The sequence below is a fragment of the Carassius carassius genome, chromosome 22 (assembly GCF_963082965.1).
Source record: "Carassius carassius chromosome 22, fCarCar2.1, whole genome shotgun sequence".
NCBI classification, from domain to species: domain Eukaryota; kingdom Metazoa; phylum Chordata; class Actinopteri; order Cypriniformes; family Cyprinidae; genus Carassius; species Carassius carassius.
In genome coordinates this window covers 32172991-32200002 of record NC_081776.1, presented here as the reverse complement: position 1 = coordinate 32200002, position 27012 = coordinate 32172991, and the positions used below count along the sequence as shown (strand labels likewise).

Here is a 27012-nt window from a genome sequence, read left to right as displayed (position 1 = left end):
GAATGCCAATTGAACCATTGTGAAAAAGAGATTCGCTGTTCCCGCCCAGTTTCAAACTGGGGACCTTTTGCTTGTGAGGCGAACGTGATAACCACTACACAACGGAAGCCTACCTACCTCCCTCAAACAGTCCAACATTTTTAATTGAAGGCTCTGTAAAATGTGCATAAAGGTAATGTCTTCTAAAGCCCACAGTCGGCTAAAAAGGGTTCATACTTTTCATCAAAAGGAAGCAGCGGTTTCTGCTCGGTTTCGAACCGAGGACCTTTCGCGTGTTAGGCGAACGTGATGACCACTACACTACAGAAACTCCCCACTTCCACACTAGTTCTCTTTCGCCATAATCTATACAATGATGTGCCCAAAAGCAAATAGGCAATCTGTGTAAATCCCACACACAACAGGACAGAGTTCATTCGGCGTGGCAGTCTACGCCGAGTTTCCAAATAATTTCCCTTACTTTACCTCGGAATTAAGGCGTTTGCAGCTTGGACCACCTGCCTACCAGACAGCCTGGCAAACCAAGCATTTTTCCAGTTGTTTGAAGGATTGCTCTGTGACCATTACTTTTTTGCTCTTTTTTAGGTTATTTAATTTAATTGTTTTTAACATTATACGAAATATTTTGTCTTTGAGTGCACCATCCATCTGTTCATTGAAACTGCCTGGTTTAAAGTACAGAGTCTGTCGGTGTGGCAGTTACTGCTGCCTAGTGTGGCTTAATAATTGTCTTCACACCTGTGTAAAGAAAGGCCTTCGTGACGTAGAGCTGCTGCCTAACAGAGGGCCACTCTGACAAATATCTTCTTTCGTGTTCCTCAGAAGAAAGCCACGCAGGCTTGAAATGGCACGAGTGTGGGTTAGGTTTAGGTCAAACAGTGACTGCTCTTTCATTTCTGCATCAACTACACCTTTGCTGACTATATTCATGCCTCTTGGCCGCAAAGCTTCGGTAGCATTGAGTTCCTCCTCAACAGAATGCCAATTGAACCATTGTGAAAAAGAGATTCACTGCTCCCGCCCAGTTTCGAACTGGGGACCTTTTGCGTGTGAGGCCAACGTGATAACCACTACACTACGGAAACCTACCTACCTACCTACCTCTAAAACAGTCCAACATTTTTAATTGAAGTCTCTGTAAAATGTGCATAAAGGTAATGTCTTCTAAAGCCCACAGTCGGCTAAAAAGGGTTCATACTTTCTGCTCGGTTTCGAACCGAGGACCTTTCGTGTGTTAGGCGAACGTGATGACCACTACACTACAGAAACTCCCCACTTCCACACTAGTTCTCTTTCTCCATAATCTATACAATGATGTGCCCAAAAGCAAATAGGCAATCTGTGTAAATCCCACACACAACAGGACAGAGTTCATTCGGCGTGGCAGTCTACGCCGAGTTTCCAAATAATTTCCCTTAACTTACCTCGGAATTAAGGCGTTTGCAGCTTGGACCACCTGCCTACCAGACAGCCATTTCACCACAGAAAGAAAAAAAGCCCCCACCTGTTTCCGCCCAGTTTCGAGCTGGGGACCTTTCGCGTGTAAGGCGAATGTGATAACCTCTACACTACGGAAACCTGCAGTCAAGGTTGTATCTGACCTTTTCATCGCACGCTTCTTGGAGCACGAATAAAATTACAGATTGCGTTGTGCTCTTCAGTCTGCAAATAGCTTTTTTTTGAGTGGCAAACCAAGCATTTTTCCAGTTGTTTGAAGGATTGCTCTGTGACCATTACTTTTTTGCTCTTTTTTAGGTTATTTAATTTAATTGTTTTTAACATTTTACGAAATATTTTGTCTTTGAGTGCACCATCCATCTGTTCATTGAAATTGCCTGGTTTAAAGTACAGAGTCTGTCGGTGTGGCAGTTACTGCTGCCTAGTGTGGCTTAATAATTGTTTTCACACCTGTGTAAAGAAAGGCCTTCGTGACGTAGAGCTGCTGCCTAACAGAGGGCCACTCTGACAAATATCTTCGTTCGTGTTCCTCAGAAGAAAGCCACGCAGGCTTGAAATGGCACAAGTGTGGGTTAGGTTTAGGTCAAACAGTGACTGCTCTTTCATTTCTGCATCAACTACACCTTTGCTGACTATATTCATGCCTCTTGGCCGCAAAGCTTCGGTAGCATTGAGTTCCTCCTCAACAGAATGCCAATTGAACCATTGTGAAAAAGAGATTCACTGTTCCCGCCCAGTTTCGAACTGGGGACCTTTCGCGTGTGAGGCGAACGTGATAACCACTACACTACGGAAACCTACATACCTCTAAAACAGTCCAACATTTTTAATTGAAGTCTCTGTAAAATGTGCATAAAGGTAATGTCTTCTAAAGCCCACAGTCGGCTAAAAAGGGTTCATACTTTCTGCTCGGTTTCGAACCGAGGACCTTTCGTGTGTTAGGCGAACGTGATGACCACTACACTACAGAAACTCCCCACTTCCACACTAGTTCTCTTTCGCCATAATCTATACAATGATGTGCCCAAAAGCAAATAGGCAATCTGTGTAAATCCCACACACAACAGGACAGAGTTCATTCGGCGTGGCAGTCTACGCCGAGTTTCCAAATAATTTCCCTTAACTTACCTCGGAATTAAGGCGTTTGCAGCTTGGACCACCTGCCTACCAGACAGCCATTTCACCACAGAAAGAAAAAAAGCCCCCACCTGTTTCCGTCCAGTTTCGAGCTGGGGACCTTTCGCGTGTAAGGCGAATGTGATAACCTCTACACTACGGAAACCTGCAGTCAAGGTTGTATCTGACCTTTTCATCGCACGCTTCTTGGAGCACGAATAAAATTACAGATTGCGTTGTGCTCTTCAGTCTGCAAATAGCTTTTTTTTGAGTGGCAAACCAAGCATTTTTCCAGTTGTTTGAAGGATTGCTCTGTGACCATTACTTTTTTTGCTCTTTTTTAGGTTATTTAATTTAATTGTTTTTAACATTTTACGAAATATTTTGTCTTTGAGTGCACCATCCATCTGTTCATTGAAACTGCCTGGTTTAAAGTACAGAGTCTGTCGGTGTGGCAGTTACTGCTGCCTAGTGTGGCTTAATAATTGTCTTCACACCTGTGTAAAGAAAGGCCTTCGTGACGTAGAGCTGCTGCCTAACAGAGGGCCACTCTGACAAATATCTTCGTTCGTGTTCCTCAGAAGAAAGCCACGCAGGCTTGAAATGGCACAAGTGTGGGTTAGGTTTAGGTCAAACAGTGACTGCTCTTTCATTTCTGCATCAACTACACCTTTGCTGACTATATTCATGCCTCTTGGCCGCAAAGCTTCGGTAGCATTGAGTTCCTCCTCAACAGAATGCCAATTGAACCATTGTGAAAAAGAGATTCACTGTTCCCGCCCAGTTTCGAACTGGGGACCTTTCGCGTGTGAGGCGAACGTGATAACCACTACACTACGGAAACCTACCTACCTCTAAAACAGTCCAACATTTTTAATTGAAGTCTCTGTAAAATGTGCATAAAGGTAATGTCTTCTAAAGCCCACAGTCGGCTAAAAAGGGTTCATACTTTTCATCAAAAGGAAGCAGCTGTTTCTGCTCGGTTTCGAACAGAGGACCTTTCGCGTGTTAGGCGAACGTGATGACCACTACACTACAGAAACTCCCCACTTCCACACTAGTTCTCTTTCGCCATAATCTATACAATGATGTGCCCAAAAGCAAATAGGCAATCTGTGTAAATCCCACACACAACAGGACAGAGTTCATTCGGCGTGGCAGTCTACGCCGAGTTTCCAAATAATTTCCGTTAACTTACCTCGGAATTAAGGCGTTTGCAGCTTGGACCACCTGCCTACCAGACAGCCATTTCACCACAGAAAGAAAAAAAAGCCCTCACCTGTTTCCGCCCAGTTTCGAGCTGGGGACCTTTCGCGTGTAAGGCGAATGTGATAACCTCTACACTACGGAAACCTGCAGTCAAGGTTGTATCTGACCTTTTCATCGCACGCTTCTTGGAGCACGAATAAAATTACAGATTGCGTTGTGCTCTTCAGTCTGCAAATAGCTTTTTTTTGAGTGGCAAACCAAGCATTTTTCCAGTTGTTTGAAGGATTGCTCTGTGACCATTACTTTTTTGCTCTTTTTTAGGTTATTTAATTTAATTGTTTTTAACATTATACGAAATATTTTGTCTTTGAGTGCACCATCCATCTGTTCATTGAAACTGCCTGGTTTAAAGTACAGAGTCTGTCGGTGTGGCAGTTACTGCTGCCTAGTGTGGCTTAATAATTGTCTTCACACCTGTGTAAAGAAAGGCCTTCGTGACGTAGAGCTGCTGCCTAACAGAGGGCCACTCTGACAAATATCTTCTTTCGTGTTCCTCAGAAGAAAGCCACGCAGGCTTGAAATGGCACGAGTGTGGGTTAGGTTTAGGTCAAACAGTGACTGCTCTTTCATTTCTGCATCAACTACACCTTTGCTGACTATATACATGCCTCTTGGCCGCAAAGCTTCGGTAGCATTGAGTTCCTCCTCAACAGAATGCCAATTGAACCATTGTGAAAAAGAGATTCACTGCTCCCGCCCAGTTTCGAACTGGGGACCTTTCGCGTGTGAGGCCAACGTGATAACCACTACACTACGGAAACCTACCTACCTACCTCTGAAACAGTCCAACATTTTTAATTGAAGTCTCTGTAAAATGTGCATAAAGGTAATGTCTTCTAAAGCCCACAGTCGGCTAAAAAGGGTTCATACTTTCTGCTCGGTTTCGAACCGAGGACCTTTCGCGTGTTAGGCGAACGTGATGACCACTACACTACAGAAACTCCCCACTTCCACACTAGTTCTCTTTCGCCATAATCTATACACTGATGTGCCCAAAAGCAAATAGGCAATCTGTGTAAATCCCACACACAACAGGACAGAGTTCATTCGGCATGGCAGTCTACGCCGAGTTTCCAAATAATATCCCTTAACTTACCTCGGAATTAAGGCGTTTGCAGCTTGGACCACCTAGCTACCAGACAGCCATTTCACCACAGAAAGAAAAAAAGCCCCCACCTGTTTCCGCCCAGTTTCGAGCTGGGGACCTTTCGCGTGTAAGGCGAATGTGATTTTTTTTTTTTTTTTTTTTTTTTTTTTTTTTTTATTAAGAAATTTCAATCAATAAAATACAATAGATTAAACGCAATCAACAGAAAATACAGAACATTGCCTTTACACATCCCTACATTACACATCTTTCCTTAACATAGATAATTTAAAAATCTCCTTCACTTCCTGGCAGCTTCCACATTAAATCATTTAAAACACAATAAACTTTTGGGGTAAAAACATCATAAAAAGAGTCTAACATATTTACACCTTTAAAGTACACATACAGTCTTTCAGTATATAATTCTGTTTTTCTTTTAAACATCCTCCAAACATCCAACACAATTTTTTCCTTTTTAGCCACAGTTCTTCTGTCCCATATTGCACTTTTCATTAGCATTACACACAGATTAATGAAACTTTTGTTTTGAAACTTTTTTTCCCAACCAAACATCACAACTCTGTTCCATTCCATTACATTTTCATCCCACTCCTCAGTCACATCTTTAATTAAACATTTACATTTCCTTAAAAAGTCCTCTAGCTCTCTACAATGTAAAAACATATGTAAAATCCCCTCTTCCTCTTCCTGGCACACTTTACACAGAGCATTTTCTTCCATTCCTATTTTATTTAAAATAACATCAGTAAAAACCACTTCATGCCTTATAAAATACTCCAAACATTCCAATTTTGTTTCCACACATTTCCCCGTCATGTTTCTCCATATACACTCTTTTTTTAAATCTTTGAATTTCTGCACCCAGTAACCATTTGCAATCGGCTCTTTAAAAACATCATCTCTAAAAGCACAATAAATCATTTTCACAGTACATTCCTTAAAATCATACAGTTTTCCCCCTAATTTCACATGAATACATTTCTCTTTTGGCTCTCCTTCCATACTTTCTATTCTTTTTATCCACTCTTTAGGTATTGCATTTTTAATGATTTCATATTTATTTTTTATTACTTGTTCACTGTAATCCTCTTTTGCCTCCTCCATTGCATCTACAATAAATTGTGTTGGTAAAAACCCTTCTTTAAATTCATACAAAACATCTCTCACTCTTGTTATCCCCACTTCCATCCATTTCTTTAAAAAAATTCCTTTGTCTTGTTTTAAAATGTTTTGGTTTAAAAACAGAGGTTGATTTAAAATGTTTTCTCTCCCATGTGGATCATACTCAAGTCTATCTAAAAATTTTCCCCAGGCACTAAACATTTCCCTATAAAACTCTGGTAAGCACTCTGTCATCCAATTCTTTGTTTTCATCCATAAAATCCCATGCCCCATGTTAAAATCCCCACATTTGTTTAAAAAATATTCCATTGTTTTTTTCCATGCAGTTTTGTGACCATCATCTAGATATTTTTTTACTATTTTAATTCTTAAGCTATTTTTTCTCTGTTCAACATCAATTAATCCCATCCCTCCTTTCCCTATTTCTCCTATTAATGTACTATATGCAATTCTTGACGGTTTACTATTCCATAAAAAATCTAAAAAACATTTTTTCAACCTTGTCTCCACCCACATTGGCATAGCAGTCACATATAAAACATACCACAACTTTGACACCATTAACACATTTAAAATTAAAACCTTCCCTTTTAAACTTAATGTCCTCAATTTCCAAAAATTTAACCTTCTTTCAATACCTCCTACTATTTCTTCCCACATTTTTTCTTTAACATTCCTTTCTTCTTTTCCCATTAGAACACCTAAAATCCTTATTTCTTTTGTTTCTTTAAAATGAAAATACTCTGTTAAAACAGTCACTCCTCCAAATCTCATATATATAGTTTTTTCTTCATTTATCTTACCTCCTGATCCCCTACAAAACATCTGTACTACTTCCATTACTTTATTAACACTCTCTATATCTTTAACTATTATTGTCGTATCATCTGCATATTGAAATATTTTTTCATTTCCCCCACTTCCTTCAATGTTTATCCCTCTTATGTCTTCGTCTATTTTAATAGCTAATCCCAATGGTTCTGCAACTAAAGAATATAAAAGCGCTGATAATGGACATCCTTGTCTTATTGATCTAGTAATTTTAAAACATTCAGTTAAAAAACCATTACACTGTATTCTTGTTATTGCTCCCCTATATAAAATTGTAATCCACTTGATAAAATTTTCCCCAAACCCGTACCTTCTTAAAATTCCAAATAAATATTCATGCTCCACTCTATCAAAAGCCTTTTCGAAATCCAAACTAATAACATATCCTTTTTTGTTTTTTTCTTTCATATATCTTATTCTATCTATTATACTTAAAGTTGTGTCCGCTATATCTTTCCCTTTAACTCCATACACTTGATTTGTTTCAATTATGGTTGGCATTACCTCTTTCAATCTGTTGGCTAAAACTTTTGTTAAAATTTTCAGATCTGTATTCAACATTGTAATTGGTCTATAATTTTTTAAGTCTACTTTATCTCCTTTTCTTTTATATATCAACTTTAATAATCCCATCCCCATTCTCTGATTCATTTCTTCTTTTTTAAAGATCTCTTCATATACTTCTTTTAAAATACTGGTTAAAAAATCTTTAAAAACAATATAAAATTCACTCCCCAAACCATCTATACCTGGACTTTTATTTTTGTTTAATTCACTTATTGCTCTTTTTATCTCTTCTTCTCTTATCTCTTCATCACACTCTTTTTTGTCTACTTCTCCTACTGTTGTTTTTATTTGCTTAAGTAACTCCAATTTCTCTTCTTCCTTCAACCCCTCAGTACTAAACAGGTTCTCATAATATGCTTTTACTTCTTTTAATATTTCCTCATTTGTTTCCACCACTACACCATTTTTTCCTCTTATTTCTTTAATCATTCCAGCTTTCCCTCGTATTTTTTCTAGATCAAAGAAAAATTTTGTACATTTTTCTCCCTCCACAGTATATTTAGCTTTACTTCTTAGTCTTGCTCCATATTTTTTCTCTTCCATTTCTTTCAATATTCCCTCCAATTCTTTTATTTTTTGTATATCTTTCCCATTCTCATTTAATTCCTTTTCCAATTTTTCTCTTATTTCTCTCTCCTTCTTCCTCTTACATATCTGTATTAATTTGCAATACTTTATTGTGAATTTTTTAACTAAATATTTAACATTTTCCCACCATATCCTTTTATCTTCACTGTACATTTCATTCTCCTTTTCTTTTTCAATAATTTCTTTAATACTTAAAACATACTCCTCATTCTTCAAAACCTCTACATTTAACACCCATACACCCGGCCCTCTTTTCACTGAACTCCAGTCTACTTGCAAAAAAATTGGTTTATGGTCACTTAAGCTTGATTCTTCATATTTAATGTTACCGATATATCCTTCAATGTTCCTTGTACACAAAATAAAATCAATCCTTGTCTTACACATAAAATTCCCTACTAATTGCCTCCTTGAATATTCTTTCTTTTTTTCATTTCTTTCTCTCCATACATCAATCATATTATTTTCTTCCATTAATAGTTTCAGTTCTTTTCTTCCTTTATCATTTTTAAAAACCATTCCCTCACCCATTTCTAATTTACTGAAAACGGTATTAAAATCACCCATCATAATAACTTCTTTATGCTTTTTTAAAAAATCTCTTAATACATTAAAATATTCCTTCTTTTCATTCTCTACAGTCGGTGCATGAATATTAACTACAATAACTTTTTTCTCCTCATACTCCATTTCAACCGCAATACATTTCCCATCTACGTCATTATATATTGTTTTACATGATACCCCACAGTTTTCTTTTATTAAAATCGCAACTCCTCTTCCAAGCCTCCCATCACCATTGTTATATAAAATCTCTCCGCTCCACCTTTTCCTTATTTCAGTCATGTACTCTTCCCTCCAGTTAGTTTCTTGTAATAAAATCACATCCTCTCCTTTACACATTTCTTTCACCTTTTCAAATTTACCCATGTCCATCAATCCCCTTGCATTAAAAGTAACACAACTTAAAACCATTAAAATAAATAAAAATAAATACAAAAAAACCATTATTTTCCATCTTCTCCCTCCAGCCCTCTTAACACTTCATATCTGTTTACACTTTTTACTCGGCCCCTTGTCATTAACTTTTTTCTTGCATTTTCCACATTTGGTTTTACCTTTAATGTTCTTCTTCTACTTTGTCCTCTCTCCCCTCTGTCTTTTCCCATGTTGTCCATCCTTGTTTCTTCTTTACTGTCCATTTCTTTGTTTTGATCATACATTCCCTGTTCATCCCTCTCCACATTATCCAAAAGATTTTTAAAACTGTCAGATATTTCCATTTCTGTCCATTGGGTATTCTGTTCTGCTGTTTGTTCCTCATCCATATCATTCTTTTTTCCTTCTTCTTCTTCCTCTTGGTTTCCTGTTCCTCCTTCTGTTTCCTTTTGTGATAATCCTTCATCCCCTTGTCCTTCATCAATATCTCCTTCCTCTTCAGTGTTTCCTTCATGCACCTGTCCGTCCACCCGATGCTCCAGACCTCCTTCCTCTCCCTCCATCCAACACTCACACTTGTTTAAAATCTTTTGACACTCCGGGCATCTGACCGCATTGCAATCCCTTGCGAAATGTCCCCTTTCCTCGCACTTGTGACACTTAAATTCAGGGCATTCTTTGAGCAGATGATCCGGGCTCATGCACAGCTTACAGGTCTTCACCTGGTGGCTGTGCATCACCCTAAAGTACTGCGGCCCTTCTGCTGTTTCCAGCTTTGTGCTGTAGGGCAATGATGCCACCTCCTTGGGGAATCTCACTTTTAAAAACCTTGTTCCATCCTCTATTTCAGTGCCCGGGTAGCATCTTCTTTTTAATTTTGAAATGGGATTAACTCCCCATCCCTCCAATTTTCTAAAAATGTCTTTATCATCAAGGTAGACGGGCAGGTGCATGAAGGAAACAACATAATCTCTATTTTGCAGTTTCTTTATCTCACAGTTAACTCCTTTAATTAACAATCCCTCAGTCAGTTCATCACATGTTTCTTCTTTCTCCATTGTCAGTTCATATTCCTTTCCTTGTCTTGGCCTTAGTGCTAAAATTTTACCATATCCACATTTTTCCGTCACAGCTTTAATAATATCCACAGCTCTCACCTCATTTACGTTCTCGACATTCACAATCACAGTTGCCTCCTTTAAGTATTTCCTTTCACCAATTTTATCTCTTCCATCTTGTTTTTTACAGTGTCCTGCTCGTTGTCGATACTCCACTCCAGGATCATTTGCCATGCGTGTCTCTCCAGCCAGTCCAGGGTCATTTGCCATACGTGTCTCTCCAAGCAGTCCAGTGTCGTTTGCCATACGTGTCTCTCCAGCCAGTCCAGTTTCGTTTGCCATACGTGTCTCTCCAGCCATTCCAGTGTCGTTTGCCATGCGTGTCTCTCCAGCCAGTCCAGTGTCGTTTGCCAATAATCCGTCCATTGTACAAAAATCAAACAAAAAATTAACCACCCTCCAGCCAGCAAGATGCTGCTGTTAGGTGGTTTAAAACAGAAAAAACACAAAAAATAAACTAAAGTCCAAAAACAACTCACAAAACAAACACTGACAGAAAAATCAAAATGGAGGAGAGCCTTCCTCTCCCAACTGCAGCCAACACTTCCTGTAGCTCTCTAGCGCCCTCAGGTTGGTATGGCCGTAAGCCTCAGAAGAAAGCCACGCAGGCTTGAAATGGCATGAGTGTGGGTTAGGTTTAGGTCAAACAGTGACTGCACTTTCATTTCTGCATCAACTACACCTTTGCTGACTATATTCATGCCTCTTGGCCGCAAAGCTTCGGTAGCATTGAGTTCAAAAAGGGTTCATACTTTCTGCTCGGTTTCGAACCGAGGACCTTTCGTGTGTTAGGCGAACGTGATGACCACTACACTACAGAAACCTGCAGTCAAGGTTGTATCTGACCTTTTCATCGCACGCTTCTTGGAGCACGAATAAAATTACAGATTGCGTTGTGCTCTTCAGTCTGCAAATAGCTTTTTTTTGAGTGGCAAACCAAGCATTTTTCCAGTTGTTTGAAGGATTGCTCTGTGACCATTACTTTTTTGCTCTTTTTTAGGTTATTTAATTTAATTGTTTTTAACATTATACGAAATATTTTGTCTTTGAGTGCACCATCCATCTGTTCATTGAAACTGCCTGGTTTAAAGTACAGAGTCTGTCGGTGTGGCAGTTACTGCTGCCTAGTGTGGCTTAATAATTGTCTTCACACCTGTGTAAAGAAAGGCCTTCGTGACGTAGAGCTGCTGCCTAACAGAGGGCCACTCTGACAAATATCTTCGTTCGTGTTCCTCAGAAGAAAGCCACGCAGGCTTGAAATGGCACAAGTGTGGGTTAGGTTTAGGTCAAACAGTGACTGCTCTTTCATTTCTGCATCAACTACACCTTTGCTGACTATATTCATGCCTCTTGGCCGCAAAACTTCGGTAGCATTGAGTTCCTCCTCAACAGAATGCCAATTGAACCATTGTGAAAAAGAGATTCACTGTTCCCGCCCATTTTCGAACTGGGGACCTTTCGCGTGTGAGGCGAACGTGATAACCACTACACTACGGAAACCTACCTACCTCTAAAACAGTCCAACATTTTTAATTGAAGTCTCTGTAAAATGTGCATAAAGGTAATGTCTTCTAAAGCCCACAGTCGGCTAAAAAGGGTTCATACTTTTCATCAAAAGGAAGCAGCTGTTTCTGCTCGGTTTCGAACAGAGGACCTTTCGCGTGTTAGGCGAACGTGATGACCACTACACTACAGAAACTCCCCACTTCCACACTAGTTCTCTTTCGCCATAATCTATACAATGATGTGCCCAAAAGCAAATAGGCAATCTGTGTAAATCCCACACACAACAGGACAGAGTTCATTCGGCGTGGCAGTCTACGCCGAGTTTCCAAATAATTTCCCTTAACTTACCTCGGAATTAAGGCGTTTGCAGCTTGGACCACCTGCCTACCAGACAGCCTGGCAAACCAAGCATTTTTCCAGTTGTTTGAAGGATTGCTCTGTGACCATTACTTTTTTGCTCTTTTTTAGGTTATTTAATTTAATTGTTTTTAACATTATACGAAATATTTTGTCTTTGAGTGCACCATCCATCTGTTCATTGAAACTGCCTGGTTTAAAGTACAGAGTCTGTCGGTGTGGCAGTTACTGCTGCCTAGTGTGGCTTAATAATTTTCTTCACACCTGTGTAAAGAAAGGCCTTCGTGACGTAGAGCTGCTGCCTAACAGAGGGCCACTCTGACAAATATCTTCTTTCGTGTTCCTCAGAAGAAAGCCACGCAGGCTTGAAATGGCACGAGTGTGGGTTAGGTTTAGGTCAAACAGTGACTGCTCTTTCTTTTCTGCATCAACTACACCTTTGCTGACTATATTCATGCCTCTTGGCCGCAAAGCTTCGGTAGCATTGAGTTCCTCCTCAACAGAATGCCAATTGAACCATTGTGAAAAAGAGATTCACTGTTCCCGCCCAGTTTCGAACTGGGGACCTTTCGCGTGTGAGGCGAACGTGATAACCACTACACTACGGAAACCTACATACCTCTAAAACAGTCCAACATTTTTAATTGAAGTCTCTGTAAAATGTGCATAAAGGTAATGTCTTCTAAAGCCCACAGTCGGCTAAAAAGGGTTCATACTTTCTGCTCGGTTTCGAACCGAGGACCTTTCGTGTGTTAGGCGAACGTGATGACCACTACACTACAGAAACTCCCCACTTCCACACTAGTTCTCTTTCGCCATAATCTATACAATGATGTGCCCAAAAGCAAATAGGCAATCTGTGTAAATCCCACACACAACAGGACAGAGTTCATTCGGCGTGGCAGTCTACGCCGAGTTTCCAAATAATTTCCCTTAACTTACCTCGGAATTAAGGCGTTTGCAGCTTGGACCACCTGCCTACCAGACAGCCATTTCACCACAGAAAGAAAAAAAGCCCCCACCTGTTTCCGCCCAGTTTCGAGCTGGGGACCTTTCGCGTGTAAGGCGAATGTGTTAACCTCTACACTACGGAAACCTGCAGTCAAGGTTGTATCTGACCTTTTCATCGCACGCTTCTTGGAGCACGAATAAAATTACAGATTGCGTTGTGCTCTTCAGTCTGCAAATAGCTTTTTTTTGAGTGGCAAACCAAGCATTTTTCCAGTTGTTTGAAGGATTGCTCTGTGACCATTACTTTTTTGCTCTTTTTTAGGTTATTTAATTTAATTGTTTTTAACATTTTACGAAATATTTTGTCTTTGAGTGCACCATCCATCTGTTCATTGAAACTGCCTGGTTTAAAGTACAGAGTTTGTCGGTGTGGCAGTTACTGCTGCCTAGTGTGGCTTAATAATTGTCTTCACACCTGTGTAAAGAAAGGCCTTCGTGACGTAGAGCTGCTGCCTAACAGAGGGCCACTCTGACAAATATCTTCGTTCGTGTTCCTCAGAAGAAAGCCACGCAGGCTTGAAATGGCACAAGTGTGGGTTAGGTTTAGGTCAAACAGTGACTGCTCTTTCATTTCTGCATCAACTACACCTTTGCTGACTATATTCATGCCTCTTGGCCGCAAAGCTTCGGTAGCATTGAGTTCCTCCTCAACAGAATGCCAATTGAACCATTGTGAAAAAGAGATTCACTGTTCCCGCCCAGTTTCGAACTGGGGACCTTTCGCGTGTGAGGCAAACGTGATAACCACTACACTACAGAAACCTACCTACCTCTAAAACAGTCCAACATTTTTAATTGAAGTCTCTGTAAAATGTGCATAAAGGTAATGTCTTCTAAAGCCCACAGTCGGCTAAAAAGGGTTCATACTTTTCATCAAAAGGAAGCAGCTGTTTCTGCTCGGTTTCGAACAGAGGACCTTTCGCGTGTTAGGCGAACGTGATGACCACTACACTACAGAAACTCCCCACTTCCACACTAGTTCTCTTTCGCCATAATCTATACAATGATGTGCCCAAAAGCAAATAGGCAATCTGTGTAAATCCCACACACAACAGGACAGAGTTCATTCGGCGTGGCAGTCTATGCCGAGTTTCCAAATAATTTCCCTTAACTTACCTCGGAATTAAGGCGTTTGCAGCTTGGACCACCTGCCTACCAGACAGCCTGGCAAACCAAGCATTTTTCCAGTTGTTTGAAGGATTGCTCTGTGACCATTACTTTTTTGCTCTTTTTTAGGTTATTTAATTTAATTGTTTTTAACATTATACGAAATATTTTGTCTTTGAGTGCACCATCCATCTGTTCATTGAAACTGCCTGGTTTAAAGTACAGAGTCTGTCGGTGTGGCAGTTACTGCTGCCTAGTGTGGCTTAATAATTTTCTTCACACCTGTGTAAAGAAAGGCCTTCGTGACGTAGAGCTGCTGCCTAACAGAGGGCCACTCTGACAAATATCTTCTTTCGTGTTCCTCAGAAGAAAGCCACGCAGGCTTGAAATGGCACGAGTGTGGGTTAGGTTTAGGTCAAACAGTGACTGCTCTTTCATTTCTGCATCAACTACACCTTTGCTGACTATATTCATGCCTCTTGGCCGCAAAGCTTCGGTAGCATTGAGTTCCTCCTCAACAGAATGCCAATTGAACCATTGTGAAAAAGAGATTCACTGTTCCCGCCCAGTTTCGAACTGGGGACCTTTCGCGTGTGAGGCGAACGTGATAACCACTACACTACGGAAACCTACATACCTCTAAAACAGTCCAACATTTTTAATTGAAGTCTCTGTAAAATGTGCATAAAGGTAATGTCTTCTAAAGCCCACAGTCGGCTAAAAAGGGTTCATACTTTCTGCTCGGTTTCGAACCGAGGACCTTTCGTGTGTTAGGCGAACGTGATGACCACTACACTACAGAAACTCCCCACCTCCACACTAGTTCTCTTTCGCCATAATCTATACAATGATGTGCCCAAAAGCAAATAGGCAATCTGTGTAAATCCCACACACAACAGGACAGAGTTCATTCGGCGTGGCAGTCTACGCCGAGTTTCCAAATAATTTCCCTTAACTTACCTCGGAATTAAGGCGTTTGCAGCTTGGACCACCTGCCTACCAGACAGCCATTTCACCACAGAAAGAAAAAAAGCCCCCACCTGTTTCCGCCCAGTTTCGAGCTGGGGACCTTTCGCGTGTAAGGCGAATGTGATAACCTCTACACTACGGAAACCTGCAGTCAAGGTTGTATCTGACCTTTTCATCGCACGCTTCTTGGAGCACGAATAAAATTACAGATTGCGTTGTGCTCTTCAGTCTGCAAATAGCTTTTTTTTGAGTGGCAAACCAAGCATTTTTCCAGTTGTTTGAAGGATTGCTCTGTGACCATTACTTTTTTGCTCTTTTTTAGGTTATTTAATTTAATTGTTTTTAACATTTTACGAAATATTTTGTCTTTGAGTGCACCATCCATCTGTTCATTGAAACTGCCTGGTTTAAAGTACAGAGTCTGTCGGTGTGGCAGTTACTGCTGCCTAGTGTGGCTTAATAATTGTCTTCACACCTGTGTAAAGAAAGGCCTTCGTGACGTAGAGCTGCTGCCTAACAGAGGGCCACTCTGACAAATATCTTCGTTCGTGTTCCTCAGAAGAAAGCCACGCAGGCTTGAAATGGCACAAGTGTGGGTTAGGTTTAGGTCAAACAGTGACTGCTCTTTCATTTCTGCATCAACTACACCTTTGCTGACTATATTCATGCCTCTTGGCCGCAAAGCTTCGGTAGCATTGAGTTCCTCCTCAACAGAATGCCAATTGAACCATTGTGAAAAAGAGATTCACTGTTCCCGCCCAGTTTCGAACTGGGGACCTTTCGCGTGTGAGGCCAACGTGATAACCACTACACTACGGAAACCTACCTACCTACCTCTAAAACAGTCCAACATTTTTAATTGAAGTCTCTGTAAAATGTGCATAAAGGTAATGTCTTCTAAAGCCCACAGTCGGCTAAAAAGGGTTCATACTTTTCATCAAAAGGAAGCAGCTGTTTCTGCTCGGTTTCGAACAGAGGACCTTTCGCGTGTTAGGCGAACGTGATGACCACTACACTACAGAAACTCCCCACTTCCACACTAGTTCTCTTTCGCCATAATCTATACAATGATGTGCCCAAAAGCAAATAGGCAATCTGTGTAAATCCCACACACAACAGGACAGAGTTCATTCGGCGTGGCAGTCTACGCCGAGTTTCCAAATAATTTCCCTTAACTTACCTCGGAATTAAGGCGTTTGCAGCTTGGACCACCTGCCTACCAGACAGCCTGGCAAACCAAGCATTTTTCCAGTTGTTTGAAGGATTGCTCTGTGACCATTACTTTTTTGCTCTTTTTTAGGTTATTTAATTTAATTGTTTTTAACATTATACGAAATATTTTGTCTTTGAGTGCACCATCCATCTGTTCATTGAAACTGCCTGGTTTAAAGTACAGAGTCTGTCGGTGTGGCAGTTACTGCTGCCTAGTGTGGCTTAATAATTTTCTTCACACCTGTGTAAAGAAAGGCCTTCGTGACGTAGAGCTGCTGCCTAACAGAGGGCCACTCTGACAAATATCTTCTTTCGTGTTCCTCAGAAGAAAGCCACGCAGGCTTGAAATGGCACGAGTGTGGGTTAGGTTTAGGTCAAACAGTGACTGCTCTTTCATTTCTGCATCAACTACACCTTTGCTGACTATATTCATGCCTCTTGGCCGCAAAGCTTCGGTAGCATTGAGTTCCTCCTCAACAGAATGCCAATTGAACCATTGTGAAAAAGAGATTCACTGTTCCCGCCCAGTTTCGAACTGGGGACCTTTCGCGTGTGAGGCGAACGTGATAACCACTACACTACGGAAACCTACATACCTCTAAAACAGTCCAACATTTTTAATTGAAGTCTCTGTAAAATGTGCATAAAGGTAATGTCTTCTAAAGCCCACAGTCGGCTAAAAAGGGTTCATACTTTCTGCTCGGTTTCGAACCGAGGACCTTTCGTGTGTTAGGCGAACGTGATGACCACTACACTACAGAAACTCCCCACCTCCACACTAGTTCTCTTTCGCCATAATCTATACAATGATGTGCCCAAAAGCAAATAGGCAATCTGTGTAAATCCCACACACAACAGGACAGAGTTCATTCGGCGTGGCAGTCTACGCCGAGTTTCCAAATAATTTCCCTTAACTTACCTCGGAATTAAGGCGTTTGCAGCTTGGACCACCTGCCTACCAGACAGCCATTTCACCACAGAAAGAAAAAAAGCCCCCACCTGTTTCCGCCCAGTTTCGAGCTGGGGACCTTTCGCGTGTAAGGCGAATGTGATAACCTCTACACTACGGAAACCTGCAGTCAAGGTTGTATCTGACCTTTTCATCGCACGCTTCTTGGAGCACGAATAAAATTACAGATTGCGTTGTGCTCTTCAGTCTGCAAATAGCTTTTTTTTGAGTGGCAAACCAAGCATTTTTCCAGTTGTTTGAAGGATTGCTCTGTGACCATTACTTTTTTGCTCTTTTTTAGGTTATTTAATTTAATTGTTTTTAACATTTTACGAAATATTTTGTCTTTGAGTGCACCATCCATCTGTTCATTGAAACTGCCTGGTTTAAAGTACAGAGTCTGTCGGTGTGGCAGTTACTGCTGCCTAGTGTGGCTTAATAATTGTCTTCACACCTGTGTAAAGAAAGGCCTTCGTGACGTAGAGCTGCTGCCTAACAGAGGGCCACTCTGACAAATATCTTCGTTCGTGTTCCTCAGAAGAAAGCCACGCAGGCTTGAAATGGCACAAGTGTGGGTTAGGTTTAGGTCAAACAGTGACTGCTCTTTCATTTCTGCATCAACTACACCTTTGCTGACTATATTCATGCCTCTTGGCCGCAAAGCTTCGGTAGCATTGAGTTCCTCCTCAACAGAATGCCAATTGAACCATTGTGAAAAAGAGATTCACTGTTCCCGCCCAGTTTCGAACTGGGGACCTTTCGCGTGTGAGGCCAACGTGATAACCACTACACTACGGAAACCTACCTACCTACCTCTAAAACAGTCCAACATTTTTAATTGAAGTCTCTGTAAAATGTGCATAAAGGTAATGTCTTCTAAAGCCCACAGTCGGCTAAAAAGGGTTCATACTTTTCATCAAAAGGAAGCAGCTGTTTCTGCTCGGTTTCGAACAGAGGACCTTTCGCGTGTTAGGCGAACGTGATGACCACTACACTACAGAAACTCCCCACTTCCACACTAGTTCTCTTTCGCCATAATCTATACAATGATGTGCCCAAAAGCAAATAGGCAATCTGTGTAAATCCCACACACAACAGGACAGAGTTCATTCGGCGTGGCAGTCTACGCCGAGTTTCCAAATAATTTCCCTTAACTTACCTCGGAATTAAGGCGTTTGCAGCTTGGACCACCTGCCTACCAGACAGCCTGGCAAACCAAGCATTTTTCCAGTTGTTTGAAGGATTGCTCTGTGACCATTACTTTTTTGCTCTTTTTTAGGTTATTTAATTTAATTGTTTTTAACATTATACGAAATATTTTGTCTTTGAGTGCACCATCCATCTGTTCATTGAAACTGCCTGGTTTAAAGTACAGAGTCTGTCGGTGTGGCAGTTACTGCTGCCTAGTGTGGCTTAATAATTTTCTTCACACCTGTGTAAAGAAAGGCCTTCGTGACGTAGAGCTGCTGCCTAACAGAGGGCCACTCTGACAAATATCTTCTTTCGTGTTCCTCAGAAGAAAGCCACGCAGGCTTGAAATGGCACGAGTGTGGGTTAGGTTTAGGTCAAACAGTGACTGCTCTTTCATTTCTGCATCAACTACACCTTTGCTGACTATATTCATGCCTCTTGGCCGCAAAGCTTCGGTAGCATTGAGTTCCTCCTCAACAGAATGCCAATTGAACCATTGTGAAAAAGAGATTCACTGTTCCCACCCAGTTTCGAACTGGGGACCTTTCGCGTGTGAGGCGAACGTGATAACCACTACACTACGGAAACCTACATACCTCTAAAACAGTCCAACATTTTTAATTGAAGTCTCTGTAAAATGTGCATAAAGGTAATGTCTTCTAAAGCCCACAGTCGGCTAAAAAGGGTTCATACTTTCTGCTCGGTTTCGAACCGAGGACCTTTCGTGTGTTAGGCGAACGTGATGACCACTACACTACAGAAACTCCCCACCGTCACACTAGTTCTCTTTCGCCATAATCTATACAATGATGTGCCCAAAAGCAAATAGGCAATCTGTGTAAATCCCACACACAACAGGACAGAGTTCATTCGGCGTGGCAGTCTACGCCGAGTTTCCAAATAATTTCCCTTAACTTACCTCGGAATTAAGGCGTTTGCAGCTTGGACCACCTGCCTACCAGACAGCCATTTCACCACAGAAAGAAAAAAAGCCCCCACCTGTTTCCGCCCAGTTTCGAGCTGGGGACCTTTCGCGTGTAAGGCGAATGTGATAACCTCTACACTACGGAAACCTGCAGTCAAGGTTGTATCTGACCTTTTCATCGCACGCTTCTTGGAGCACGAATAAAATTACAGATTGCGTTGTGCTCTTCAGTCTGCAAATAGTTTTTTTTTGAGTGGCAAACCAAGCATTTTTCCAGTTGTTTGAAGGATTGCTCTGTGACCATTACTTTTTTGCTCTTTTTTAGGATATTTAATTTAATTGTTTTTAACATTTTACGAAATATTTTGTCTTTGAGTGCACCATCCATCTGTTCATTGAAACTGCCTGGTTTAAAGTACAGAGTCTGTCGGTGTGGCAGTTACTGCTGCCTAGTGTGGCTTAATAATTGTCTTCACACCTGTGTAAAGAAAGGCCTTCGTGACGTAGAGCTGCTGCCTAACAGAGGGCCACTCTGACAAATATCTTCGTTCGTGTTCCTCAGAAGAAAGCCACGCAGGCTTGAAATGGCACAAGTGTGGGTTAGGTTTAGGTCAAACAGTGACTGCTCTTTCATTTCTGCATCAACTACACCTTTGCTGACTATATTCATGCCTCTTGGCCGCAAAGCTTCGGTAGCATTGAGTTCCTCCTCAACAGAATGCCAATTGAACCATTGTGAAAAAGAGATTCACTGTTCCCGCCCAGTTTCGAACTGGGGACCTTTCGCGTGTGAGGCGAACGTGATAACCACTACACTACGGAAACCTACCTACCTCTAAAACAGTCCAACATTTTTAATTGAAGTCTCTGTAAAATGTGCATAAAGGTAATGTCTTCTAAAGCCCACAGTCGGCTAAAAAGGGTTCATACTTTTCATCAAAAGGAAGCAGCTGTTTCTGCTCGGTTTCGAACAGAGGACCTTTCGCGTGTTAGGCGAACGTGATGACCACTACACTACAGAAACTCCCCACTTCCACACTAGTTCTCTTTCGCCATAATCTATACAATGATGTGCCCAAAAGCAAATAGGCAATCTGTGTAAATCCCACACACAACAGGACAGAGTTCATTCGGCGTGGCAGTCTACGCCGAGTTTCCAAATAATTTCCCTTAACTTACCTCGGAATTAAGGCGTTTGCAGCTTGGACCACCTGCCTACCAGACAGCCATTTCACCACAGAAAGAAAAAAAGCCCCCACCTGTTTCCGCCCAGTTTCAAGCTGGGGACCTTTCGCGTGTAAGGCGAATGTGATAACCTCTACACTACGGAAACCTGCAGTCAAGGTTGTATCTGACCTTTTCATCGCACGCTTCTTGAAGCACGAATAAAATTACAGATTGCGTTGTGCTCTTCAGTCTGCAAATAGCTTTTTTTTGAGTGGCAAACCAAGCATTTTTCCAGTTGTTTGAAGGATTGCTCTGTGACCATTACTTTTTTGCTCTTTTTTAGGTTATTTAATTTAATTGTTTTTAACATTATACGAAATATTTTGTCTTTGAGTGCACCATCCATCTGTTCATTGAAACTGCCTGGTTTAAAGTACAGAGTCTGTCGGTGTGGCAGTTACTGCTGCCTAGTGTGGCTTAATAATTGTCTTCACACCTGTGTAAAGAAAGGCCTTCGTGACGTAGAGCTGCTGCCTAACAGAGGGCCACTCTGACAAATATCTTCGTTCGTGTTCCTCAGAAGAAAGCCACGCAGGCTTGAAATGGCACAAGTGTGGGTTAGGTTTAGGTCAAACAGTGACTGCTCTTTCATTTCTGCATCAACTACACCTTTGCTGACTATATTCATGCCTCTTGGCCGCAAAACTTCGGTAGCATTGAGTTCCTCCTCAACAGAATGCCAATTGAACCATTGTGAAAAAGAGATTCACTGTTCCCGCCCAGTTTCGAACTGGGGACCTTTTGCGTGTGAGGCGAACGTGATAACCACTACACTACGGAAACCTACCTACCTCTAAAACAGTCCAACATTTTTAATTGAAGTCTCTGTAAAATGTGCATAAAGGTAATGTCTTCTAAAGCCCACAGTCGGCTAAAAAGGGTTCATACTTTTCATCAAAAGGAAGCAGCTGTTTCTGCTCGGTTTCGAACAGAGGACCTTTCGCGTGTTAGGCGAACGTGATGACCACTACACTACAGAAACTCCCCACTTCCACACTAGTTCTCTTTCGCCATAATCTATACAATGATGTGCCCAAAAGCAAATAGGCAATCTGTGTAAATCCCACACACAACAGGACAGAGTTCATTCGGCGTGGCAGTCTACGCCGAGTTTCCAAATAATTTCCCTTAACTTACCTCGGAATTAAGGCGTTTGCAGCTTGGACCACCTGCCTACCAGACAGCCATTTCACCACAGAAAGAAAAAAAGCCCCCACCTGTTTCCGCCCAGTTTCGAGCTGGGGACCTTTCGCGTGTCAGGCGAATGTGATAACCTCTACACTACGGAAACCTGCAGTCAAGGTTGTATCTGACCTTTTCATCGCACGCTTCTTGGAGCACGAATAAAATTACAGATTGCGTTGTGCTCTTCAGTCTGCAAATAGCTTTTTTTTGAGTGGCAAACCAAGCATTTTTCCAGTTGTTTGAAGGATTGCTCTGTGACCATTACTTTTTTGCTCTTTTTTAGGTTATTTAATTTAATTGTTTTTAACATTATACGAAATATTTTGTCTTTGAGTGCACCATCCATCTGTTCATTGAAACTGCCTGGTTTAAAGTACAGAGTCTGTCGGTGTGGCAGTTACTGCTGCCTAGTGTGGCTTAATAATTGTCTTCACACCTGTGTAAAGAAAGGCCTTCGTGACGTAGAGCTGCTGCCTAACAGAGGGCCACTCTGACAAATATCTTCGTTCGTGTTCCTCAGAAGAAAGCCACGCAGGCTTGAAATGGCACAAGTGTGGGTTAGGTTTAGGTCAAACAGTGACTGCTCTTTCATTTCTGCATCAACTACACCTTTGCTGACTATATTCATGCCTCTTGGCCGCAAAACTTCGGTAGCATTGAGTTCCTCCTCAACAGAATGCCAATTGAACCATTGTGAAAAAGAGATTCACTGTTCCCGCCCAGTTTCGAACTGGGGACCTTTCGCGTGTGAGGCCAACGTGATAACCACTACACTACGGAAACCTACCTACCTCTAAAACAGTCCAACATTTTTAATTGAAGTCTCTGTAAAATGTGCATAAAGGTAATGTCTTCTAAAGCCCACAGTCGGCTAAAAAGGGTTCATACTTTTCATCAAAAGGAAGCAGCTGTTTCTGCTCGGTTTCGAACAGAGGACCTTTCGCGTGTTAGGCGAACGTGATGACCACTACACTACAGAAACTCCCCACTTCCACACTAGTTCTCTTTCGCCATAATCTATACAATGATGTGCCCAAAAGCAAATAGGCAATCTGTGTAAATCCCACACACAACAGGACAGAGTTCATTCGGCGTGGCAGTCTACGCCGAGTTTCCAAATAATTTCCCTTAACTTACCTCGGAATTAAGGCGTTTGCAGCTTGGACCACCTGCCTACCAGACAGCCATTTCACCACAGAAAGAAAAAAAGCCCCCACCTGTTTCCGCCCAGTTTCGAGCTGGGGACCTTTCGCGTGTCAGGCGAATGTGATAACCTCTACACTACGGAAACCTGCAGTCAAGGTTGTATCTGACCTTTTCATCGCACGCTTCTTGGAGCACGAATAAAATTACAGATTGCGTTGTGCTCTTCAGTCTGCAAATAGCTTTTTTTTGAGTGGCAAACCAAGCATTTTTCCAGTTGTTTGAAGGATTGCTCTGTGACCATTACTTTTTTGCTCTTTTTTAGGTTATTTAATTTAATTGTTTTTAACATTATACGAAATATTTTGTCTTTGAGTGCACCATCCATCTGTTCATTGAAACTGCCTGGTTTAAAGTACAGAGTCTGTCGGTGTGGCAGTTACTGCTGCCTAGTGTGGCTTAATAATTGTCTTCACACCTGTGTAAAGAAAGGCCTTCGTGACGTAGAGCTGCTGCCTAACAGAGGGCCACTCTGACAAATATCTTCGTTCGTGTTCCTCAGAAGAAAGCCACGCAGGCTTGAAATGGCACAAGTGTGGGTTAGGTTTAGGTCAAACAGTGACTGCTCTTTCATTTCTGCATCAACTACACCTTTGCTGACTATATTCATGCCTCTTGGCCGCAAAACTTCGGTAGCATTGAGTTCCTCCTCAACAGAATGCCAATTGAACCATTGTGAAAAAGAGATTCACTGTTCCCGCCCAGTTTCGAACTGGGGACCTTTCGCGTGTGAGGCCAACGTGATAACCACTACACTACGGAAACCTACCTACCTCTAAAACAGTCCAACATTTTTAATTGAAGTCTCTGTAAAATGTGCATAAAGGTAATGTCTTCTAAAGCCCAAAGTCGGCTAAAAAGGGTTCATACTTTTCATCAAAAGGAAGCAGCTGTTTCTGCTCGGTTTCGAACAGAGGACCTTTCGCGTGTTAGGCGAACGTGATGACCACTACACTACAGAAACTCCCCACTTCCACACTAGTTCTCTTTCGCCATAATCTATACAATGATGTGCCCAAAAGCAAATAGGCAATCTGTGTAAATCCCACACACAACAGGACAGAGTTCATTCGGCGTGGCAGTCTACGCCGAGTTTCCAAATAATTTCCCTTAACTTACCTCGGAATTAAGGCGTTTGCAGCTTGGACCACCTGCCTACCAGACAGCCTGGCAAACCAAGCATTTTTCCAGTTGTTTGAAGGATTGCTCTGTGACCATTACTTTTTTGCTCTTTTTTAGGTTATTTAATTTAATTGTTTTTAACATTATACGAAATATTTTGTCTTTGAGTGCACCATCCATCTGTTCATTGAAACTGCCTGGTTTAAAGTACAGAGTCTGTCGGTGTGGCAGTTACTGCTGCCTAGTGTGGCTTAATAATTGTCTTCACACCTGTGTAAAGAAAGGCCTTCGTGACGTAGAGCTGCTGCCTAACAGAGGGCCACTCTGACAAATATCTTCGTTCGTGTTCCTCAGAAGAAAGCCACGCAGGCTTGAAATGGCACAAGTGTGGGTTAGGTTTAGGTCAAACAGTGACTGCTCTTTCATTTCTGCATCAACTACACCTTTGCTGACTATATTCATGCCTCTTGGCCGCAAAACTTCGGTAGCATTGAGTTCCTCCTCAACAGAATGCCAATTGAACCATTGTGAAAAAGAGATTCACTGTTCCCGCCCAGTTTCGAACTGGGGACCTTTCGCGTGTGAGGCGAACGTGATAACCACTACACTACGGAAACCTACCTACCTACCTACCTCCCTCAACCAGTCCAACATTTTTAATTGAAGCCTCTGTAAAATGTGCATAAAGGTAATGTCTTCTAAAGCCCACAGTCGGCTAAAAAGGGTTCATACTTTTCATCAAAAGGAAGCAGCTGTTTCTGCTCGGTTTCGAACCAAGGACCTTTCACGTATTAGGCAAACGTGATGACCACTACACTACAGAAACTCCCCACTTCCACAGTTGTTCTCTTTCGCCATTATCTATACAATAATGTGCCCAAACGCAAATAGGCAATCTGCGTAAATCCCACACACAACAGGACAGAGTTCATTCGGCGTTGCAGTCTATGCCGAGTTTCCAAATAATTTCCCTTAACTTACCTCGGAATTAAGGCGTTTGCAGCTTGGACCACCTGCCTACCAGACAGCCATTTCACCAAAGAAAGAACAAAAGCCCCCACCTGTTTCCGCCCAGTTTCGAACTGGGGACCTTTCGCGTGTGAGGAGAACGTGATAACCACTACACTACGGAAACCTACCTACCTACCTACCTACCTCCCTCAAACAGTCCAACATTTTTAATTGAAGGCTCTGTAAAATGTGCATAAAGGTAATGTCTTCTAAAGCCCACAGTCGGCTAAAAAGGGTTCATACTTTTCATCAAAAGGAAGCAGCTGTTTCTGCTCGGTTTCGAAATGAGGACCTTTCGCGTGTTAGGTGAATGTGATGACCACTACACTACAGAAACTCCCCACTTTAACACTAGTTCTCTTTCGCCATAATCTATACAATGATGTGCCCAAACGCAAATAGGCAATCTGCGTAATTCCCAGGAGAGATTCACTGGGAGGTTCCCGCCCAGTTTCGAACTGGGGACCTTTCGCGTGTGAGGCGACCGTGATAACCACTACACTACGGAAACCTACCTCCCTCAAACAGTCCAACATTTTTAATTGAAGCCTCTGTAAAATGTGCATAAAGGTAATGTCTTCTAAAGCCCACAGTCGGCTAAAATTGGGTTCATACTTTTCATCAAAAGGAAGCAGCTGTTTCTGCCCGGTTTCGAAACGAGGACCTTTCGCGTGTTAGGCGAACGTGATGACCACTACACTACAGAAACTCCCCACTTCCACACTAGTTCTCTTTCGCCATAATCTATACAATGATGTGCCCAAACGCAAATAGGCAATCTGCGTAAATCCCACACACAACAGGACAGAGTTCATTCGGCGTGGCAGTCTATGCCGAGTTTCCAAATAATTTCCTTTAACTTACCTCGGAATTAAGGCGTTTGCAGCTTGGACCACCTGCCTACCAGACAGCCATTTCACCAAAGAAAGAACAAAAGCCCCCACCTGTTTCCGCCCAGTTTCGAACTGGGGACCTTTCGCGTGTGAGGAGAACGTGATAACCACTACACTACGGAAACCTACCTACCTCTCTCAAACAGTCCAACATTTTTTATTGAAGGCTCTGTAAAATGTGCATAAAGGTAATGTCTTCTAAAGCCCACAGTCGGCTAAAAAGGGGTCATACTTTTCATCAAAAGGAAGCAGCTGTTTCTGCTCGGTTTCGAACCGAGGACCTTTCGCGTGTTAGGCGAACGTGATGACCACTACACTACAGAAACTCCCCACTTCCACACTAGTTCTCTTTCGCCATAATCTATACAATGATGTGCCCAAACGCAAATAGGCAATCTGCGTAAATCCCACACACAACAGGACAGAGTTCATTCGGCGTGGCAGTCTATGCCGAGTTTCCAAATAATTTCCCTTAACTTACCTTGGAATTAAGGCGTTTGCAGCTTGGACCACCTGCCTACCAGACAGCCATTTCACCACAGAAAGAACAAAAGCCCCCACCTGTTTCCGCCCAGTTTCGAGCTGGGGACCTTTCGCGTGTAAGGCGAATGTGATAACCTCTACACTACGGAAACCTGAAGTCAAGGTTGGATCTGACCTTTTCATCGCACGCTTCTTGGAGCACGTATAAAATTACAGATTGCATTGTGCTCTTCAGTCTGCAAATAGCTTTTTTTTGAGTGGCAAACCAAGCATTTTTCCAGTTGTCTGAAGGATTTCTCTGTGACCATTACTTTTTTGCTCTTTTTTAGGTTATTTAATTTAATTGTTTTTAACGTTATACGAAATATTTTGTCTTTGAGTGCACCATCCATCTGTTCATTGAAACTGCCTGGTTTAAAGTACAGAGTCTGTCGGTGTGGCAGTTACTGCTGCCTAGTGTGGCTTAATAATTGTCTTCACACCTGTGTAAAGAAAGACCTTCGTGACGTAGAGCTGCTGCCTAACAGAGGGCCACTCTGACA

The 27012-nt window shown here is 41.9% G+C and overlaps 42 non-coding genes across 42 annotated transcripts; all 42 read right to left on the bottom strand.

The window, feature by feature from the left end:
- Positions 1-237: 237 nt before the first annotated feature.
- trnav-aac (transfer RNA valine (anticodon AAC)) lies at positions 238-310 on the bottom strand. The gene has a single exon. It is a non-coding gene; the product is annotated as a tRNA-Val (tRNA).
- Positions 311-1505: 1195 nt separating this feature from the next.
- On the bottom strand, positions 1506-1578 carry trnav-uac (transfer RNA valine (anticodon UAC)). Its single transcript has one exon. It is a non-coding gene; the product is annotated as a tRNA-Val (tRNA).
- Positions 1579-2182: 604 nt separating this feature from the next.
- On the bottom strand, positions 2183-2255 carry trnav-cac (transfer RNA valine (anticodon CAC)). The gene has a single exon. It is a non-coding gene; the product is annotated as a tRNA-Val (tRNA).
- Positions 2256-3345: 1090 nt separating this feature from the next.
- Positions 3346-3418, bottom strand: trnav-cac (transfer RNA valine (anticodon CAC)). The gene has a single exon. It is a non-coding gene; the product is annotated as a tRNA-Val (tRNA).
- Positions 3419-3544: 126 nt separating this feature from the next.
- Positions 3545-3617, bottom strand: trnav-aac (transfer RNA valine (anticodon AAC)). The gene has a single exon. It is a non-coding gene; the product is annotated as a tRNA-Val (tRNA).
- A 237-nt stretch (positions 3618-3854) lies between these two features.
- trnav-uac (transfer RNA valine (anticodon UAC)) lies at positions 3855-3927 on the bottom strand. The gene has a single exon. It is a non-coding gene; the product is annotated as a tRNA-Val (tRNA).
- Positions 3928-4531: 604 nt separating this feature from the next.
- trnav-cac (transfer RNA valine (anticodon CAC)) lies at positions 4532-4604 on the bottom strand. Its single transcript has one exon. It is a non-coding gene; the product is annotated as a tRNA-Val (tRNA).
- Positions 4605-4711: 107 nt separating this feature from the next.
- Positions 4712-4784, bottom strand: trnav-aac (transfer RNA valine (anticodon AAC)). Its single transcript has one exon. It is a non-coding gene; the product is annotated as a tRNA-Val (tRNA).
- Positions 4785-11546: 6762 nt separating this feature from the next.
- trnav-cac (transfer RNA valine (anticodon CAC)) lies at positions 11547-11619 on the bottom strand. Its single transcript has one exon. It is a non-coding gene; the product is annotated as a tRNA-Val (tRNA).
- Positions 11620-11745: 126 nt separating this feature from the next.
- trnav-aac (transfer RNA valine (anticodon AAC)) lies at positions 11746-11818 on the bottom strand. Its single transcript has one exon. It is a non-coding gene; the product is annotated as a tRNA-Val (tRNA).
- Positions 11819-12520: 702 nt separating this feature from the next.
- On the bottom strand, positions 12521-12593 carry trnav-cac (transfer RNA valine (anticodon CAC)). The gene has a single exon. It is a non-coding gene; the product is annotated as a tRNA-Val (tRNA).
- Positions 12594-13005: 412 nt separating this feature from the next.
- Positions 13006-13078, bottom strand: trnav-uac (transfer RNA valine (anticodon UAC)). The gene has a single exon. It is a non-coding gene; the product is annotated as a tRNA-Val (tRNA).
- Positions 13079-13682: 604 nt separating this feature from the next.
- On the bottom strand, positions 13683-13755 carry trnav-cac (transfer RNA valine (anticodon CAC)). Its single transcript has one exon. It is a non-coding gene; the product is annotated as a tRNA-Val (tRNA).
- Positions 13756-13881: 126 nt separating this feature from the next.
- Positions 13882-13954, bottom strand: trnav-aac (transfer RNA valine (anticodon AAC)). Its single transcript has one exon. It is a non-coding gene; the product is annotated as a tRNA-Val (tRNA).
- Positions 13955-14656: 702 nt separating this feature from the next.
- On the bottom strand, positions 14657-14729 carry trnav-cac (transfer RNA valine (anticodon CAC)). The gene has a single exon. It is a non-coding gene; the product is annotated as a tRNA-Val (tRNA).
- A 412-nt stretch (positions 14730-15141) lies between these two features.
- trnav-uac (transfer RNA valine (anticodon UAC)) lies at positions 15142-15214 on the bottom strand. The gene has a single exon. It is a non-coding gene; the product is annotated as a tRNA-Val (tRNA).
- A 604-nt stretch (positions 15215-15818) lies between these two features.
- On the bottom strand, positions 15819-15891 carry trnav-cac (transfer RNA valine (anticodon CAC)). Its single transcript has one exon. It is a non-coding gene; the product is annotated as a tRNA-Val (tRNA).
- Positions 15892-16021: 130 nt separating this feature from the next.
- On the bottom strand, positions 16022-16094 carry trnav-aac (transfer RNA valine (anticodon AAC)). Its single transcript has one exon. It is a non-coding gene; the product is annotated as a tRNA-Val (tRNA).
- Positions 16095-16796: 702 nt separating this feature from the next.
- On the bottom strand, positions 16797-16869 carry trnav-cac (transfer RNA valine (anticodon CAC)). The gene has a single exon. It is a non-coding gene; the product is annotated as a tRNA-Val (tRNA).
- Positions 16870-17281: 412 nt separating this feature from the next.
- Positions 17282-17354, bottom strand: trnav-uac (transfer RNA valine (anticodon UAC)). The gene has a single exon. It is a non-coding gene; the product is annotated as a tRNA-Val (tRNA).
- A 604-nt stretch (positions 17355-17958) lies between these two features.
- trnav-cac (transfer RNA valine (anticodon CAC)) lies at positions 17959-18031 on the bottom strand. The gene has a single exon. It is a non-coding gene; the product is annotated as a tRNA-Val (tRNA).
- A 130-nt stretch (positions 18032-18161) lies between these two features.
- Positions 18162-18234, bottom strand: trnav-aac (transfer RNA valine (anticodon AAC)). The gene has a single exon. It is a non-coding gene; the product is annotated as a tRNA-Val (tRNA).
- Positions 18235-18936: 702 nt separating this feature from the next.
- trnav-cac (transfer RNA valine (anticodon CAC)) lies at positions 18937-19009 on the bottom strand. Its single transcript has one exon. It is a non-coding gene; the product is annotated as a tRNA-Val (tRNA).
- Positions 19010-19421: 412 nt separating this feature from the next.
- On the bottom strand, positions 19422-19494 carry trnav-uac (transfer RNA valine (anticodon UAC)). Its single transcript has one exon. It is a non-coding gene; the product is annotated as a tRNA-Val (tRNA).
- Positions 19495-20098: 604 nt separating this feature from the next.
- Positions 20099-20171, bottom strand: trnav-cac (transfer RNA valine (anticodon CAC)). The gene has a single exon. It is a non-coding gene; the product is annotated as a tRNA-Val (tRNA).
- A 126-nt stretch (positions 20172-20297) lies between these two features.
- On the bottom strand, positions 20298-20370 carry trnav-aac (transfer RNA valine (anticodon AAC)). Its single transcript has one exon. It is a non-coding gene; the product is annotated as a tRNA-Val (tRNA).
- A 236-nt stretch (positions 20371-20606) lies between these two features.
- Positions 20607-20679, bottom strand: trnav-uac (transfer RNA valine (anticodon UAC)). The gene has a single exon. It is a non-coding gene; the product is annotated as a tRNA-Val (tRNA).
- Positions 20680-21283: 604 nt separating this feature from the next.
- trnav-cac (transfer RNA valine (anticodon CAC)) lies at positions 21284-21356 on the bottom strand. The gene has a single exon. It is a non-coding gene; the product is annotated as a tRNA-Val (tRNA).
- Positions 21357-21482: 126 nt separating this feature from the next.
- On the bottom strand, positions 21483-21555 carry trnav-aac (transfer RNA valine (anticodon AAC)). The gene has a single exon. It is a non-coding gene; the product is annotated as a tRNA-Val (tRNA).
- Positions 21556-21791: 236 nt separating this feature from the next.
- On the bottom strand, positions 21792-21864 carry trnav-gac (transfer RNA valine (anticodon GAC)). Its single transcript has one exon. It is a non-coding gene; the product is annotated as a tRNA-Val (tRNA).
- A 604-nt stretch (positions 21865-22468) lies between these two features.
- trnav-cac (transfer RNA valine (anticodon CAC)) lies at positions 22469-22541 on the bottom strand. Its single transcript has one exon. It is a non-coding gene; the product is annotated as a tRNA-Val (tRNA).
- Positions 22542-22667: 126 nt separating this feature from the next.
- Positions 22668-22740, bottom strand: trnav-aac (transfer RNA valine (anticodon AAC)). The gene has a single exon. It is a non-coding gene; the product is annotated as a tRNA-Val (tRNA).
- Positions 22741-22976: 236 nt separating this feature from the next.
- Positions 22977-23049, bottom strand: trnav-gac (transfer RNA valine (anticodon GAC)). The gene has a single exon. It is a non-coding gene; the product is annotated as a tRNA-Val (tRNA).
- A 604-nt stretch (positions 23050-23653) lies between these two features.
- trnav-cac (transfer RNA valine (anticodon CAC)) lies at positions 23654-23726 on the bottom strand. The gene has a single exon. It is a non-coding gene; the product is annotated as a tRNA-Val (tRNA).
- A 126-nt stretch (positions 23727-23852) lies between these two features.
- Positions 23853-23925, bottom strand: trnav-aac (transfer RNA valine (anticodon AAC)). The gene has a single exon. It is a non-coding gene; the product is annotated as a tRNA-Val (tRNA).
- Positions 23926-24627: 702 nt separating this feature from the next.
- Positions 24628-24700, bottom strand: trnav-cac (transfer RNA valine (anticodon CAC)). Its single transcript has one exon. It is a non-coding gene; the product is annotated as a tRNA-Val (tRNA).
- A 136-nt stretch (positions 24701-24836) lies between these two features.
- Positions 24837-24909, bottom strand: trnai-aau (transfer RNA isoleucine (anticodon AAU)). Its single transcript has one exon. It is a non-coding gene; the product is annotated as a tRNA-Ile (tRNA).
- A 236-nt stretch (positions 24910-25145) lies between these two features.
- On the bottom strand, positions 25146-25218 carry trnav-cac (transfer RNA valine (anticodon CAC)). Its single transcript has one exon. It is a non-coding gene; the product is annotated as a tRNA-Val (tRNA).
- Positions 25219-25730: 512 nt separating this feature from the next.
- On the bottom strand, positions 25731-25803 carry trnav-aac (transfer RNA valine (anticodon AAC)). The gene has a single exon. It is a non-coding gene; the product is annotated as a tRNA-Val (tRNA).
- A 236-nt stretch (positions 25804-26039) lies between these two features.
- Positions 26040-26112, bottom strand: trnav-cac (transfer RNA valine (anticodon CAC)). Its single transcript has one exon. It is a non-coding gene; the product is annotated as a tRNA-Val (tRNA).
- Positions 26113-26240: 128 nt separating this feature from the next.
- trnav-aac (transfer RNA valine (anticodon AAC)) lies at positions 26241-26313 on the bottom strand. Its single transcript has one exon. It is a non-coding gene; the product is annotated as a tRNA-Val (tRNA).
- Positions 26314-26549: 236 nt separating this feature from the next.
- Positions 26550-26622, bottom strand: trnav-uac (transfer RNA valine (anticodon UAC)). The gene has a single exon. It is a non-coding gene; the product is annotated as a tRNA-Val (tRNA).
- Between the last annotated feature and the right edge of the window lie 390 nt (positions 26623-27012).